Source organism: Heteronotia binoei, chromosome 8, assembly GCF_032191835.1.
Source record: "Heteronotia binoei isolate CCM8104 ecotype False Entrance Well chromosome 8, APGP_CSIRO_Hbin_v1, whole genome shotgun sequence".
In the NCBI taxonomy this organism is placed as follows: domain Eukaryota; kingdom Metazoa; phylum Chordata; class Lepidosauria; order Squamata; family Gekkonidae; genus Heteronotia; species Heteronotia binoei.
Window position 1 is genome coordinate 96,036,851 of NC_083230.1, and position 16,712 is coordinate 96,053,562.

Sequence of the window (16,712 nt, forward strand, 5' to 3'; positions counted from 1 at the left end):
TCCAAGTGGGCAGCCGTGTTGATCTGAAGTAGTAGAATAAAGTAGGAGTCAAGTGGCACATTTAAGACCAACAAAGTTTTATTCAGAATGTAAGCTTTCGGGTGCTCTAAGCACACTTCATCAGACGAGGAATCAGGTACAGTGAGCAGAGCTACTTATAGCTGGTAGGCAGTGGTTTGTTTAGAATGCAAAATGGTACGAATTTAAAATCCAGTGACAGAATAGTAAAATTAACAAATTGAGCAAACTTTTGATTTGGGTTTCATCTTGGCCATGCTACACAAAAGCTTACATTCTGAATAAAACTTTGAATGTGTCTAGCCCAACCTTGTGTGGTGAATTAAGCTGAAAAAGAGTGACTGGACAAGGTTATCCAGTAGTTTCATGGTGCATGAGGAACTGAACCCGAGTCATAGTTCCTGGTCTGATACCCTAACCACTGGCACCCTGGTAGAGGAATGCCACCCTCGCTGGAGGGAGGGCTGTGATGTGCCCAGCAGGAACCCTGTAACTAGTAACTACCATTCTCCTTGGAACTCAGCAGAGGAGGGTCCAGAACTTCTGTAAGCACGCTTCCCTTTGACAGGCAGTCAAACTGAAAAGGAAGAATAGATATCCCCGCCGGACACCCATTGCTCATTTTGCAGAAGAGCCTGTCAACAGAAAGCCTAGGGCAGGGGCATCCAAGTTTTTTCAGTAGTGGGCCCCATGATCTCTGTGTTTTGTATCCATCCCCAATATTAGCCAACCCATAACCCCAACACGGGAACATCATTGAATGTTAGACTCTAGAGGGTTCCATGCTCATTGTATGAATATTGCAGGTCACTCAATGGGGAGGGACTGTGGCTCACTGGAAGAACATCTGCTTGGCATACAGAAGGTCCCAGGTTCAATCCACGGCAACTCCAGTTAATAGATCTGGTATTAGGTGATGTGAAAAACCTCTGCCTGGGATCCTGGAGAGCCACTGCCAGTCTGAGTAGGCAAAACTAACTTCAGTGGACCAATGGTCTGATTCAGTAGAAGGCAACTTCATGTTTCATGAATTAAGGGCATCAGAGACTTTATTTATGCCAATTTCTCTCTTATTTTTATTCAATCCATTTATACCAATGGGGACCTTAAAGTGGCTTACATCATCCTCTCCTCCATTTCATCCTCATAACAACCCTGTGAAGTAGGTTAGACTAAGAGTGTGTGACTGGCCAAAGGTCACCCAGCCAGCTTCCATGGCAGAATGATGATCCTGGTCTCCCAGATATTAGTCTGACACTCTTAACCAGTACACAACATTGTCTCTCTTGTCACTCATTCTTCATAATGTCCTAGTTTCATGGTTTAATTTTAGTGGAATTCAACTGGAACAGCTTTTTAAAAATTTGCTGAAAATCCCAGGTAGACTGCACTGCAGTCAGGCAAGCTGCATGTGGCCCACTGGCTGCATATTGTATGTCTGTAGCTTAGGATTTCTCCCAGGAAAGGGTTCCAATCTGAGAGCAGATGAGTACCCCTCCCCCGAGCAGTTTTATGCAAGAAGGGGGGCACAGACACTAGGACAGCCCACCACTCAAAACAAAACAAAACTGAACTAATGGAATCCCTCTTTTGCTTTTCTAAACGGACACAAAATAGGAACTAAAGAGCCCAGGGCAATTATACAGGGTAATTGGATCATTAACCTCTCTTACCAAGAAAAAACTGAAATGTTAGGAAATTGGCTTTTGGTTCTGAGGTTTTTTCGAGTTTTTTTGCAGAAAAAGTCTTGTATCTCTGCCATTATCTCCCAGCCATTATTGATACAGTAAATGAACTGAAAGCCCCTTGGCCATTCTTGAATTCAGTTCTTGAAACCTTCAGTTGGCTTTCCCGAGCCGATGTTGGCAGAATTCTGGGTAGGCCAACCACATGCCTCCTAGACCCATGTCCTTCATAGCTAGTGAAGGCTGGTGGCAAAGGTACCCCCAGGGCTCCTTGGTAGACTATGGTCGTTTTCGCACTCACCTTAATCAGCAGCGACGACCCTCTTCACTGCGCAGGATCTGCGCGGATTTCGCACTAATTGCCGCGGAGCACCCAGAAGAGCCGGAAAGTCCCGGCGCTTTTGCGGCGCAAACAGAAACTGGTTTTTGGCGGTTTCCGTTTGCGCCGCAAAAGTGCCGGGACTTTCCGGCTCTTCTGGGTGCTCCGCGGCAATTAGTGCGAAATCCGCGCAGATCCTGCGCGGTGAAGAGGGTCGTCGGTGCTGATTAAGGTGAGTGCGAAAACGACCATTGTCAATCTGTCCCTAGATTCAGGGATCTACCTAAAGGGGTTAAAAGAGGAAGTGGTCTGGGTTCCCTCTAAACTGAGTTAGTGTGAACTAGTTTACAGATTTTTAGCCTCCAGCTCACACATTTTTGTCTTAGCTCAGGAAGGATGACCCCAGAGCTCACAACTTTAATGACACTAGCTCACAAAGTAGAATTTTTGCTCACAAGACTCTGCAGCTTAGAGGGAACATTGGCTGTGGATGTCCTGCTCTTGGTCAAAAAAGCCAACTCTGGATCCTACCTATCCAGCCAATTACCACCCAGTCTTGAATCTTTTGTTTTTGGGTGAGGTAATTGAAAGAGCACTTCCTGAGCAGCTCCAGAGTTTCATGATTGAAACACTGGCAATGGACACATCCCAATCCAGTTTCTACCCTGGCCATGGGATGGAGATGGTACTGGTCACCCTCATGGACAATGTTCATAGGCAGCAAGACTGAGGCAAGTCAGTGCTGCTGTTAGATCTTACACAAATACATCCAGTGCTGCGTGAACAATATTGGTTGCCAGTGGAGCCCTGAATGGTCAGGGACCCATGTACCTTCAGGGCCATCTCTCCCAGTAGTCTCCTGAAGCGTATTAAGATCTGCAGATAAGAACCTTCTGGAGGTCCACAGCCCAAAAGATATCTGACTGGCCTTGATCAGGACCAGGGCCTTCTCTGCCCTGGCCCCAGCCCGGTGGAACTCTCTGCCGAGTGACATCCATACCCTGCCTGATTTTGCAAGGGATGTAAGGAAGAGATGTTTCACCAGGGCTTTGGTTGAGGCCAGTGACGGGACTTTACATCCTTACATTTGCCTGGTGCCCCCCTCCCATGACTAGTACAGCCACTTGTTTAAAAATGTGGATATGTTCTGACTTTTTAATATTTTGTTTTATGTTTTTTAACTTGTTTTAACTTGTATTATATTACATTTTTCTAAACTGCCCTGAGGCCCACACAAGCAGGGAAGGGCAGCTACAAACATCAAATGCAATAAAATGATTATGATAATAATAATTGTTGCTGCTGTTGTTGTTGTTGTTACAACAAGTTTGGTGAGAGCCAGTTTGGTGTAGTGGTTAAGTGTGCGGACTCGTGTCTGGGAGAACCCGGTTTGATTCCCCACTTCTCCATTTGCAACTGCTGGAATGGCCTTGGGTCAGCCATAGCTCTTGTAGGAGTTGTCCTTAAAAGGGCAGCTGCTGTGAGAGCCCTCTCAGCCCCACCCACCTCACAGGGTGTCTGTTGTGGGAGGAGAAAACATAGAAGATTGTAAGCCGCTCTGAGTCTCTGATTCAGGGAGAAGGGTGGGGTATAAATCTGCAGTCTTCTTCTTCTTATTATTATTTCTACACCACCCTCCCCTGAAGGGCTCAGGGCAGTGTACATAATATGTAACATACAATTTAGTTAAAACATCACCATAAATAAATTAGTATAAAACCAAGCAATCAATCAATTTCTAATAAAACCATTAATCTAAATGTATGACTCTAGCCATGAGCCAATTGGTTCCAGAAGGAGCTGGCTGTGCAGGGAGCAGGAGGTCCAGGAGGAAATCACCTCCATTTCTTCACCTGGCTATGCAGATTGCTAGGGTTACCAACAAAAGTCTGTATAGTCAAAGTGATGGTATTCCCAGTAGTAATGTATGGCTGTGAGAGCTGGACCATAAGGAAGGCTGAGCGCAGAAGAATAGATGCTTTTGAGTTGTGGTGCTGGAGAAGACTCTTGAGAGTCCCTTGGACTGCAAGAAGATCAAATCAGTCAGTCCTAAGGGAAATCAACCCAGACTGTTCCCTGAAAGGCCAGATGATGAAGCTGAAGCTCAAATACTTTGGCTGCCAAATGAGAAGGGAGCACTCTCTGGAGAAGATCCTGATGCTAGGAAAGACAGAAGGCAAAAGAAGAAGGGGACAGCAAAAGATGAGATGGCTGGACAGTGTTACTGATGTAGCAAACATGAATTTGAGCAGACTTCGGAGGATGGTGGAAGACAGGAGGGCCTGGTGTGACTTTGTCCACGGGGTTAAAAAGACTCGGATTCGACTATGCGACTGAACAACAAAAAGGGTTGCCAGGTCTGTGTTGGAAAATACCTGGAAACTTCGGGGGTGGATCTGAGAGAGGGTGGGGATTGGGGAGGGGAGGAGCCTCAGCAGGGTACAATGCCCTAGTCCACTCTTCAAAGCAGCAATTTGCTCCAGGGAAGCTGATTTCTGCTAGCTGGAGATCGGTTGTAAAAGCAGTAGATCTCCAGGCCTCACCTGGAGGCTGGCAACCCTTCAATCCTTCCCAACCCCAGCCATACAGATTGGTTGACCACCAGGCCCCTTCCATTTCCTTCATCTGGCTGGTTAGACTACAAAGCTGCTTTAAGGAAGATTCCATGTTTCCTTCATAGTTTATAGTTCTCAGAGTTTGTTGGATGTACATCAACAGGAAAATGAACGCTGTGTCTCATTTGAGCACTTTAAGTGTTGATCACATTATTCAATGCTTTTTGCATATTAGGCTTTGTTCACAGAGGCGGCAGCCAGCCAGGCGCTGTGGAGGCACAGCGATGCCAATAAAGTCACACCAGTCAACAATAAGCTTGTATTGGCACAGGGTGCTTGTTTATTTCTTGGAGGGATGGAGGATGTCTTGTATAATTGATAAAGCCATAAAGGGTTTGGGGCCCATTTATTCTCACTTTGCGTTTCCTTGCTTCTGTCATGAAACTGAAGACATGCAGCTTCCCAGAACCATCAAGTTAGTCTAGATTTCCCCCATGTAGTCATATTCCAACCAATCTTGAGGCCAGGTTCAGAAAGTACTCAGCGACCAAATGAAAGATTACACCAGGATGACTTGGAGTTACGATGGCATATCCCTGAGTTACGTCAGTGGATCCCCACAGTGTGATGCCAGTTTTGGAGCAAACCTCTTAGGGGGAGGGGTGCCAGCTCTGGATTAGGGAATACCTGGGGATTTTGGAGGTGGAGCCTGTGGAGGGCAGGTATTGGAAAAGGGAAGGAATTCAGCAGAGTCCATCCTCCAACTGATTTGGCCATCTCCAAGATCAGCAGGAGATCTCCAGGTACCACCTGGAGGCTGGTAGTCCTACTTAAGGGACTCTCTGGCACTGCTGCCATTTCCCGATAGCTCTCAGCACTGGGCTGCCCACATTTAATATGAAATGCCTGTGATAAGAACATAAGAGAAGCCATGTTAGATCAGGCCAATGGCCCATCCAGTCCAACACTCTGTGTCACACAGTGGCCAAAAAAGAAATTATATATATATATATACACACACACACACACACACACATATACACACTGTGGCTAATAGCCACTGATGGACCTCTGCTCCATATTTTTATCTAACCCCCTCTTGAAGGTGGCTATGCTTGTGGCCGCCACCACCTCCTGTGGCAGTGAATTCCACACGTTAATAACCCTTTGGGTGAAGAAGTACTTCCTTTTATCCGTTTAACCTGTCTGCTCAGCAATTTCATCGAATGCCCACGAGTTCTTGTATTGTGAGAAAGGGAGAAAAGTACTTCTTTCTCTACTTTCTCCATCCCATGCATTATCTTGTAAACCTCTATCATGTCACCCTGCAGTTGACATTTCTCCATGCTAAAGAACCCCAAGCGTTTCAACCTTTCTTCATAGGGAAAATGTTCCAGCCCTTTAATCATTCTAGTTGCCGTTTTCTGGACTTTCTCCAATGCTATAGTATCCTTTTTGAGGTGCGGTGACCAGAACTGCACACAGTACTCCAAATGAGACCGCACCATCGATTTATACAGGGGCATTATGATACTGGCTGATTTGTTTTCAATTCCCCTCCTAATAATTCCCAGCATGGCGTTGGCCTGGAGCCAAAAGAAGAACCTCTATCTGTCTGTTTCCCTCTCTCATTTGGTCTCACATGAAGAAGATATTGGATGTATATCCCACCCTTCACTCTGAATCTCAGAGTAGCTTACAATCTCCTTTACCTTCCTCCCCCAGCGTAGACACCCTGTGAGGTAAGTGGGCTGAGAGAGCTCTCACAGAAGCTGCCCCTTCAAGGACAACTTTGTGGGAGCTATTGCTGACTCAAGGCCATTGCAGCTGCTGCAAGTGGAGGAGTGAGGAATCAAACCCAGTTCCCCCAGATAAGAGTCCACACACTTAACCACTATGCCAAACATTAGCAATCCTTGTCTACAATCAATGGCAGGTTTGTAATTAATATACTTCTCAGGTACTTCTTTGAATCTCTCTCAGTTTATCAATGTCACATCTTTGGATTCTTGAATTCTTTCACCTTCCCTGATCCCTCATCCCTTCATGTGCAGAACCAATATTAAATATTTCCTAGTTTGAAAAGAAAGTTTGTTGTGCTGTCTGAACTGGAAGTGTTGGCCAACTGCAGTTGATTCCTTACCTACAAACCAGGATTTTTTTAGTGAAATCCTAAACAGATGCACTATAAACTACAGTTTAATCCTGGTTTAGAATCCCAGTTTGAGAAGGGAAAAAACAATTTTGACATCACAGGAAACAGTGATATATTACACACAGTTTTCACTTACGGTTTTATGTACGTGGGGTGTGGGTGTAGGTGAGAATCATTTTTTGGCTTGTTCTCCTCACAAACAAAACTGATGCTTGTTTGTGTCACCTGAATGTAGCCTGTGGTTTATAGATTGCCAAGCTAGCTCAGTGGCTGCCAATATTATAAGTGATTTGTAGTGTGTCAAATTCCAGCAGGGTAGCTGTGTTAGTAAAACCTAAAAGGAGCCTTGTGGCACCATCAAGATGTAGCAGATTTATTGAAGCAGAAGTCTGTGTGGGCTGGAGTCAACGTCAGCAGAGCCTTGACACAAAATCTCACCCGGCAGCAATAAAGACACAGCAGAAGGAAACAAAACTGTGAAGTGTGGATTAAAAGGCTGTAAATCCAAGGTATGCAGTCCGTGACATTTCTGTGGAAAACTCAAAAGAGAGGAACACAGCGACCATTCAAAACAGCCATGATTATAGTGTTGTGGCTAGAGTATCAGACTAAGATCTGGGAGACCCAGGTTTAAATCTCCACTTTGCCAAAGAAACTTGTTGGATGGGTGAGCTTGGGCCAGTCACATACTCTCATCCTAACCTACCTCATAAGTCTTGGATTCTCTGGACTAGTACTGCCAAGGAACCATGAGTCAAGTAAAATTGTGCTCAAGGCTTAAGCATGGCAGGTGTGGCAACAGACTTACGAAGTTACATGGAGTCAGCAATCAGTTCTGAAACTAATAAGCAATTTTTATTAAAGGAAATACATGCCGGAGAGTGCAGGTAAGAGATAGGTGTTGGATGTGGGATACATGTCCCAGTCTCCATGGTGCATTATGGAGAGATCATGCACGTTCTTTGTGTGCATGTGAGAGAAGTGTGAGAGAGCGGAACAGAGGAAATTGCTCCTAAGAGTAACGTTCTACTTCAAAGGAAAGGATCAAATAGCAGGAAGGAAAGGATGCTGCATGTGTCCCCTGACCTCTCTCTCTATCTAAACCCCTCTCTCTAACTAAACTCTTTGGTGTCTTCTCTCATCTGAGACAGGAGACAGTACAAAGTTCTCTGCTTCCAACAATAGGTTGGTTGTGAAGATAAAATGGAGGAAAGGAGACTGATGTGAGCCACTATGGATTCTCGTTGGAGAGAAAGAATACAAATGAAGTAAATAAATATCAGATCCTGGCCAGTTCCTTCCAGTTCATGATACAGCCAAATGTAAAGATCGCCAAATTTTTTTTTTTGCTGCAATCTTTTAAAACTTTACATGTCCAAGACTTCTGATGTTTGGCATAGAAACAATATACACATACTTTGAATATTTCTAACTCTGCTGCTGCAAGATATTCATGTGTGGCCATGCCCTTATTTAATGTTGGCCAGAACTCTTTTTTTCTTTTTTGCAGGAATGCAGATCCGGCTGGCTTGGCATCAGGGGGTTTGGCCTAATATGCAAATGAGTTCCTGCTTGGCTTTTTCTACAACAAAAAGCACCCTGGTTAGGGCTATGGAGCACATGAAATGGGAGCTAAAGTGTTTCCAATGCAAAATATATCAAGAGATGCTGCAAGGCACAGACGATATTTGCAGGGACCGTACAGTACCATCCTAAGCAGAGTTAAGCCCTCTGAAACCCATTGATTTCAATGTACGTGGAAGAGTGTAATTCCGCTTAGAAGTGCACCATTACAGAACACTATTGTATCAATTCAACTCAGGGTTGTAAATCTAAGATGTGTTCTTCCCCCCCTTTAATAACTTTTGGAAAAAATGGAAGGTGTGGGAGGCAGAAGCCCAAATGTATTGCTTCGGCCACTGTGAACTATGGCTAAGCAGAAGAAAAATGACAGGACAGGTTGAAAAGAAGAGGCGCAATGGAATCATCTGGCTCAGCGCAGATAAAAGCTTTTGTGGCACCTACCCTTTGCAAAGCTTCTCTGGAAATGCAGCCATTCATCAAAGCTTTCCAGATTGCAAAAATGCAGCTGTTCGTGTCTGTGTTGGACCAAGTGGGGTTGGTTTTTTTGTTTTTTGCAATCCATAGCTAACACCCTTGGAAAGTAACAGTATCTCAAAATTATTAGCAGCCTCTGAGGCATTAGTGTGAGTGTTAAGTGGCATGTTGCATTCGGCTTATCACTTGTGGAGAGATCTGCAAATACTTTTCTTTTTTTTTGCTTGAGCTGTGCTACGTGATATTTCTGTTAGCTGGATGGATATTTCAGGCCTACAACGACATGGCTGTTGTTGCCATCTGAAGAACATGTTCACGGCAGTAAGCCCCATTGAATAAAATGGGACTTTCTTCTTAGAAGACCTGCTTAGGCCCTTTCCTTGTGCTTCTAGGATGCCCAGGTACTGATCAGAATGCTTGTTGGAGGACTTGGTACCTTGGCCAACACTCAGGTGGATTATTTGTAAATGGTGACAAGACATGAAACGCATATAAGCAGAGAGATTATACATTAATGCACAATGAATGTTAGTTAACACAATACTACTCCATGTCACATAAATCTGTGGAAAGAATGTATCTGTTATGATCTGTCGAACACATCCTGATCTTAAGCAGAGATTTTCTGTGCCTGAAAACAGCTATCAAAGCAGTTGACTGGGACAGCAGAATTCTCATTACACATCAAAGCAACCTGTACCTGCTTTCAGAACTGATTTCCTTCCAAACGTAAGGGCACATTTTCAATTTCCCAGTAAGCCAGACATCCTGAATACTCGATTGAATTATAATGAAACAATCAACACTGTCTGTCCCTGACCCTTGCCAAGATGAAGATAAATTCCAGTTTCTACACAACTTTGCCTATTCAAAGTCAAGCAAAGGAGTGACTGAGGTATATATGTCCAGCCACACAGCTCTTCTAATAGAATGACATTTTCATTTGCAAATAGGGTTACCAATCTCCAGGTAGCACCTGGAGATCTGCTATTACAGTTCATCTCTAGATGATCAAATTCAGTTTCCCTGGAGAAAATGGCTGCTTTGGAGGGTGGACTCCAGAGCTTTTTTTGAGAAGCAGCGCAGAGGAATGCAGTTCTGGCTAACTCAGTGTCAGGGTGTGTGGCCTAGTATGCAAATATGTTTCTGCTGGGCTCTTTTTTTACAAAAAAACCCTGTGTGAAACAATGGTGATGTCAGGGAGTGTGGCTTAATATGCAATGAGTCCCTGCTGGGCTTTTTCTACAAAAAAAAAAAAAGCCCTGGTAGACTCTGGCATTGTACTCTGCTGAGGTCCCTCTCATCCCCAAACCTCTCCCTCCCCAGGCTCCACCCACCCCAAATCTCCAGATATTTCCCAACCCAGAGCTGGTGACCCAATTTGCAGAAGAGTTGTTGATTCTCACCCATTCCTCCTCCTATTGCAGGCCCCCATTTTGCCCCCTGTGCTGATCCTCAGGAACAACATTTTGGGGTTCTCAGCAGGCTACGACAGGAAGAAGAAACAGGTAAGTAAGTCCTGCTCCAAGCATGGTTGGAAACATGCCGTGTATTTTGCACTTGGGCACATGCAAATGCCTTTTACTGAATCAAACCCTTGGTCTGTCAAGGTCAGTATTGTGTCCACTGACTGGCAGCGGCTCTCCAGGGGTTCAAGTAGAAGTCATTTGCATTACCTACTGCCTGATCCTTTTAACTGGAGAGATGCTGGGGTTGAACTTGGGACCTTCTGCATGCCAAGCAGATGCTTCACCAGTGAATGAAAGGCCTCTCCCCTCTTAACTGAGATTGATTAGAACTAAAGTTTATATCAGTAACTTTGGCCTGGAAACCCTCCAGCCAAGCCTTGATGTGTTAGAGTATGTAGTGCCTCCTCCCTTTTCAAAAACCTTCAGAGGAGGAGTCAGGTAATAATTAGGAACACTGTGAGAAAACACACATAATTCATAGTAGGTATGAGTTTGGTTCAGGTAGCTTCATGGCACAGAGTGGTAAAGCTGCAGTACTGCAGTCAAACTCTCTGCTCATGACCTGAGTTCGATCCTGGTGGAAGCTGGGTTCAGGTAGCTGGCTCCAGGTTGACTCAGCCTTCCCTTCTTCCGAGGTCAGTAAAAAGAGTACCCAGCTTGCTGGGGGGGGTGGTGGAGTGTAGATGACTGGGGAAGGCAATGGCAAACCACCCCGTAAAAAGTCTGCCGTGAAAACGTTGTGATGTGATGTCACCCCAGAGTTGGAAATGACTGGTGTTTGCACAGGGGACTACCTTTACTTTTTTATGAGTTTGGTTATAGAATGCATGTTCAATGACTACTTTTTTAGGCAAGTCATCTAGAAGCCTTCCATGCTACCAAAATGTATGGACCCTTCTGGATGGTGTTCTTAGCCCTCGTAGTTGTTTCAAGGTATTGCCATTGCCTGCCTCTACGCTTGTACTATTGCTGAAACCGCTCTTGAACCAAATATGTGCAAGTTTGACATCTATGTTTGTGAAAAGCATCAGAAATTTACTTATTAGTTTTTTAAAAAAAGAATGTCTTTGTTAGGCAGATGGCAGAATTTAAAGAACCTTATGGTTGATAACAGATAGGCGGTTTGAGCCGCCCCAGGAACTGGAGTAGGCGGATCAAAAAAGCACGTACACATGCGCACATCTGCCTGCCATCCCATCCTGCACACAGCCCATCCAGGGCTGGATGGAAGCTGCCTCAGAAAGGCTCCACTTACAAATTGGTGCCTATATTCTGAGGCAGCTCCAAGGCACTTCTGGGAGCGCCTGGGGAGAACGCATGCAGCCCATTCTGAGGCATAAGAGATGAAAGAGAGCCCCATGGTGCAGAGTGGTAAAGCTGCAGTACAGCAGTCCTAAGCTCTGCTCACAACCTGAGTTCGATCCCAGCAGAAGCTGGGTTCAGGTAGCTGGCTCAAGATTGACTCAGCCTACCCTTCCGAGGTCAGTAAAATGAGTACCCAGCTTGCTGGGGGGAAAGAGCAGATGACTGGGGAAGACAATGGCAAACCACCCCATAAAAAATCTGCTGTGAAAACGTTGTGAAAGCAACATCGCTCCAGAGTCGGAAATGACTGGTGCTTTCACAGGGGACTACCTTTACCTTTTTAAGAGATGCAAAAGTTTGAGGATCCTGACCAAGACAATGTTTGTGCACACATGTATACATACTTGAAAACAAATCTATATCACTTCTGCTTTGTAGGTAATTCTAAGTTAAGGATACATTTTCCAGTATTTGTGTATCTGCTGCTTTGTTTAAAGCTAGTGTTTAAAGTTGCAAGAGCCCTGGAAGCTGGTGAATAAGAGGAGGGGAGGTTAGAAGAACCCAGTGCTATGGCCAGGTGTGACATTTAGAGTAATTGCTCCTATTTGTCATCAGAGCCCTTAATGACCGGGAAGTAAAATAAATCATTAGGGGGAGACAGCTCCTGATCTATAGTGTGTTTATACATTAACAACGTAATGTATGTTTGGACACCTTGAGCTGTGCTGTAGAAATGCTAAGCATTATTTGGAGATCATCAGTGAAACAGCAGTAATTGGAACTCTCACTCTAATGTGAATTAGCAGCTACACTTGAGGGCACCAAGATCAGGAGATGGTTTCTCTCCCCTGTTAACAACCTACCTTCCAATACAGAAAAGCAAAGTTTCTTGTAACAGTCTAAGTAGCCTGATTATGTGGTTGCTTGTCTTTCTACACCACTCTTTCCAAAGAATTTGCTCAAGGCGGTTTCTGCATTATCATCACATAATACAGTGAAAGAACCAAGTAACAATAAAAGAAGCATTTAAAAAAAATAGATTAGGATGGTATAAATAAAGTACAAAAAGTAGTAAGTAAAAATCATGAAAGGGCAGCCTAAATTTAAACCAGCATAGATGAAAACCAGCATCAGATATTACAACAGATCCAAAAAAGCCCATGAAAGATAGATTCAGGTGGGTAAGCATCTTGATTTTAAGCAGCAGAGCAAAATTTGAGTACAGTGGTCCCTTTAAGATCAACAAATTTTATTTAAAATTTTATTTAAGCTTTTGTGCTTGCACATGAAAGGTTATATATCGAAGAAAGAAAACTATGTTCAGCAGGAACTCATTTACATATTAGACCACACCCACTGACATCACCATTGTTTCATACAGGAACTCATTTGTATATTAGGTCACACCTCCTGACATCAAGTCAGCTGGAACTGCGTTCCTGTGTGTTCCTGCTAAAAAAAAAGCCCTGGATTGCAGCTGGACTTGAACTTTAACCTATGAAAGAGTCAGATAACAAAATGCCAATCTCCAAATACCCTGAGAAACAAAACTCGAAAGGTTATACCCTAAACATCTGGTTGGTCTCAAAGGACTCAAATCTTGCTCTTCTACTGCAAACCAACATGGTTACCCTCTGAAACCTGTATGTAGAGCATCCCTTTCTCCATGGACCACTGTTTCTTGGAGATTTAAGGGACAGGCTTTGCTTATGGTCCCTCTTTTCTATGTGTTTTGCACTAGTAATATCCAGGGCTTTTTTGAGCAGGAATGCACAGGAACGCAGTTCCAAGCTGCCTTGGTGTCAGGTGGTGTGGCCTAATATGCAAATGAGTTCCTGTGGGGTTTTTTTGCTACAAAATAAGCCCTGGTAATAACACTAGCCAGTTTGGTTAGAGAACCAGTTTGGTGTAGTGGTTAAGTGTGCAAACTCTTATCTTGGAGAACCGGGCTTGATTCCCCACTCTTCCACATGCACCTGCTGATTTGACCTTGAGTCAGTCACAAATTCTTACAGAGCTGTTCCTCTCAAAAGCAGTTTCTGTTAGAGCTCTCTCAACTCCACCTATCTCACAGGGTGTCTGTTATGGGGAGAAGAAGGGAAAGGGGACTGTAAGCCGCTCTGAGACTCCTTCGGGTAGTAGGGGTCAGGGTATGAATCCAATCTCTCTTCTTCTTTTGGATGACTGATTGATGGGAACCTCTTTTGCACTCAGGAACTGCCAAATCTCTGACCTTGGTTCCATCCTGATGAGATTTTGCATCCTGGGTAAGATGCTCCTGTTCCAGCATGCACTTAGAGGGCTTTATATGCTGTTCTGATTTTAGTGTATGGGGGTTAATTAGGGTTGCCAAAATCCAGGTTGAGTTTGAAGATCTATCAGAATCACAACTGATCTCCAGGCTACAGAAATCAATTCCCCTGGAGAAAATAACTGCTTTGAAGGGGGGGCTCTCTTGGTATTATACCCCACGGATATCCTTTCCCTCTCCTCCCCAAACCCTGGCCTCCGCAGGGTCTACCCACAAATCTCTAGGAATTTCCCAACCTGGAGTTCAAAGCCATTAGGTTAATACTAGTAAAAGGCCTTACCTTTGTTTCATGGCCTCCCAAATGAATTGTTTCCTTCGTTCCCCACCTGTCTTTTCAACCCAGCTTCTGGATTGTGTCCAAAAATGTGAAAAATGACTCGGTTGCTGAATGACCTTGGACCAGTCATTCACTCTTAGCCTAACCTACCGCACTTGGTTATTGTGATGATAAAATGGAGGAGTGGTGAACCATATACACTGCCCTGTGTTCTTTGGAGGAAAGACACAATATAAACATATATCCTATTTTCCTTTTATGTACTTTTTTTAGATTGTAAGCTTCTTGGCGCAAGGGTCCATCTTTTCTACTCTGTAACAATGAAGAATATTGATCTGTTTAAAAATAATTATGAGAAGCTATGGCGTAAAATGGATGAAGATATGTTAAAATGGAATAAACTTAATTTGTCATTGCTGGGTAGAATAGCTGCAATTAAAATGAATATTCTACCAAGAATAATATATTTGTTTCAAACTATTCCCGTTGTGAAAGATAGTAAACAATTTGATAAATGGCGAAGAAAAATTTCAGAATTTGTGTGGGCTGGAGAGAAACCAAGGATCAAAATGAAAATTTTGACAGTTGCAAAAGAGAGAGGTGGATTTCAACTACCAAATTTAAAATTATATCAGGAAGCAGTTTGTTTAGTGTGGATAAAGGAATGGATAACACTGTTAAACAAAAAAACTCTTAGTGCTGGAAGGTCACAGAAATAAATTTGGCTGGAACGCTTATTTGTATTATGGAAAGAAGAAGATGAACGGTTTTTTCTCTCACCATTATATAAGAAATAATTTGTTAAATACATGGATGAAATATAAGAAATATGGAGATGAGAGAAGACCGTTATGGATAGTGCCAGCTGAAGTAATAAAAATAATGGCTGAGATAGGTGAAGAAAAGTGGTTGTCATATAATCAATTATTAAAAAGACAAAGTGGCAAAATAGAATTGAAAACTGCTGAAGAGCTGAATAATAAATATGATTGGTTCCAAATGCAACAAATAAAGAGCTTGGTGGAAAATGATATTAAAACTGAAGGAATAAGAAAAGAGCAAACAGAAATGGGAAAAGTTCTGCTTCTTCAGTTGCCAAGCCAAATACTTTCCAGGTTTATTTGCTCCCTCAAAAGATTTCTGCTGCAGTCTTTTCAAATTCCATTCCAATTCTTTATTTAACAAATGTCTCATTTGCGTTTGTAATATTGTAATTTCCCTTATAATTTTCTTTTTCCCTGGCCTCTTTCTCAATTCCCCTTCTTTTTTCTTTATTTCCTTTTGAATGTCCAACAGCTGTTTTTCTTTTGCTCTCTTGTCTTTATTATTCAAAGTAATCAATATTCCTCTCATTACTGCTTTATAGGCATCCCAGACCGTCTGAAATTCTATATCCTCTTTGTCATTCACCGGAAAGAAAGCTTTAGTTTCATTTTCTAGGTATGTCACTATTTCTTTATTCTGTAGTAAATCTTCATTCAATCTCCATCTTCTCAACTTCTTAGAATTTTGTAATCCACATTATTGGGTTATAGTCAGCCCCAATTTTGGGTAAAATCTCTATTTTCCTTATTATAAGACCTAAATCTTTAGTCCCCCTCAGCATGTCAATTCTGGAAAAAGTTTTATGTCTTGCTGGAAAAAAAAATATAGTCCCGCACTTCAGGGTTAAATTTCCTCCATATGTCCTCCAAATCTTTTTGTTTGACCAATTCAAAAAAAGACTTTGGCAATTTTCCTTCTTTGTTATTATTTTTTTCCTCCAGACCTATCCAGTGAATTCTTAATTCTTATTATTATTAATTTTATTTATATCCCGCCCTCCCCGCCTAGGCAGGGGAGGGCGGGATATAAATTGTTCCATTTATTGTTCCATTAAAGTCTCCCATTATCAAAACTTGGTCATAAGTCAGTTCATCAAATTGTTGTATAATGTCTTTTAAAAAAGCATCCTTTGCACCATTAGGTGCATACAGTCCCAATAACAACTCTTTTTTTGCATTTAATATTATTTCTACTGCAACAAATCTTCCATCTTTATCTTTAAATACTAATTTTGGCTCCAATTCTTGTTTAATATAAAAAATCACTCCCCTTTTCTTCTGTTCAGCCAATGAAAAAAATTCTAACCCCAATTGTTTATTCCATAAAAATTTGTAATCCTTTTGTTTAATATGCACTTCTCATAAACAAATTATATTACAATTTTGCTTTTTAATCCAATGAAATGTTGCCCTTCTTTTTTGTGATGAATTTAGTCCATTTACATTCCAAGACAATAATTTGTAATCCATCATCATGCAAATTCTTTATGTTCTTCATAAAATCTACACAGTTCCTGTGCATTTGTAATTGTGATTCTTTTCCCCTGAAGTTCAAAGCTCAAACCTTCAGATATTATCCATCTAAGCCTCATTTCATTGTCCCGTAATTTTCTGTTAGTTTTTTGTATGTTCTTCTGTCATTTATCACTTGCCTTGGCAACTCCTTCATAATTCTTACTCTGCTGCCTCCAACTATCAATGTCTTTTCAAAGTTTTTATTCATGATCTTTCCCACC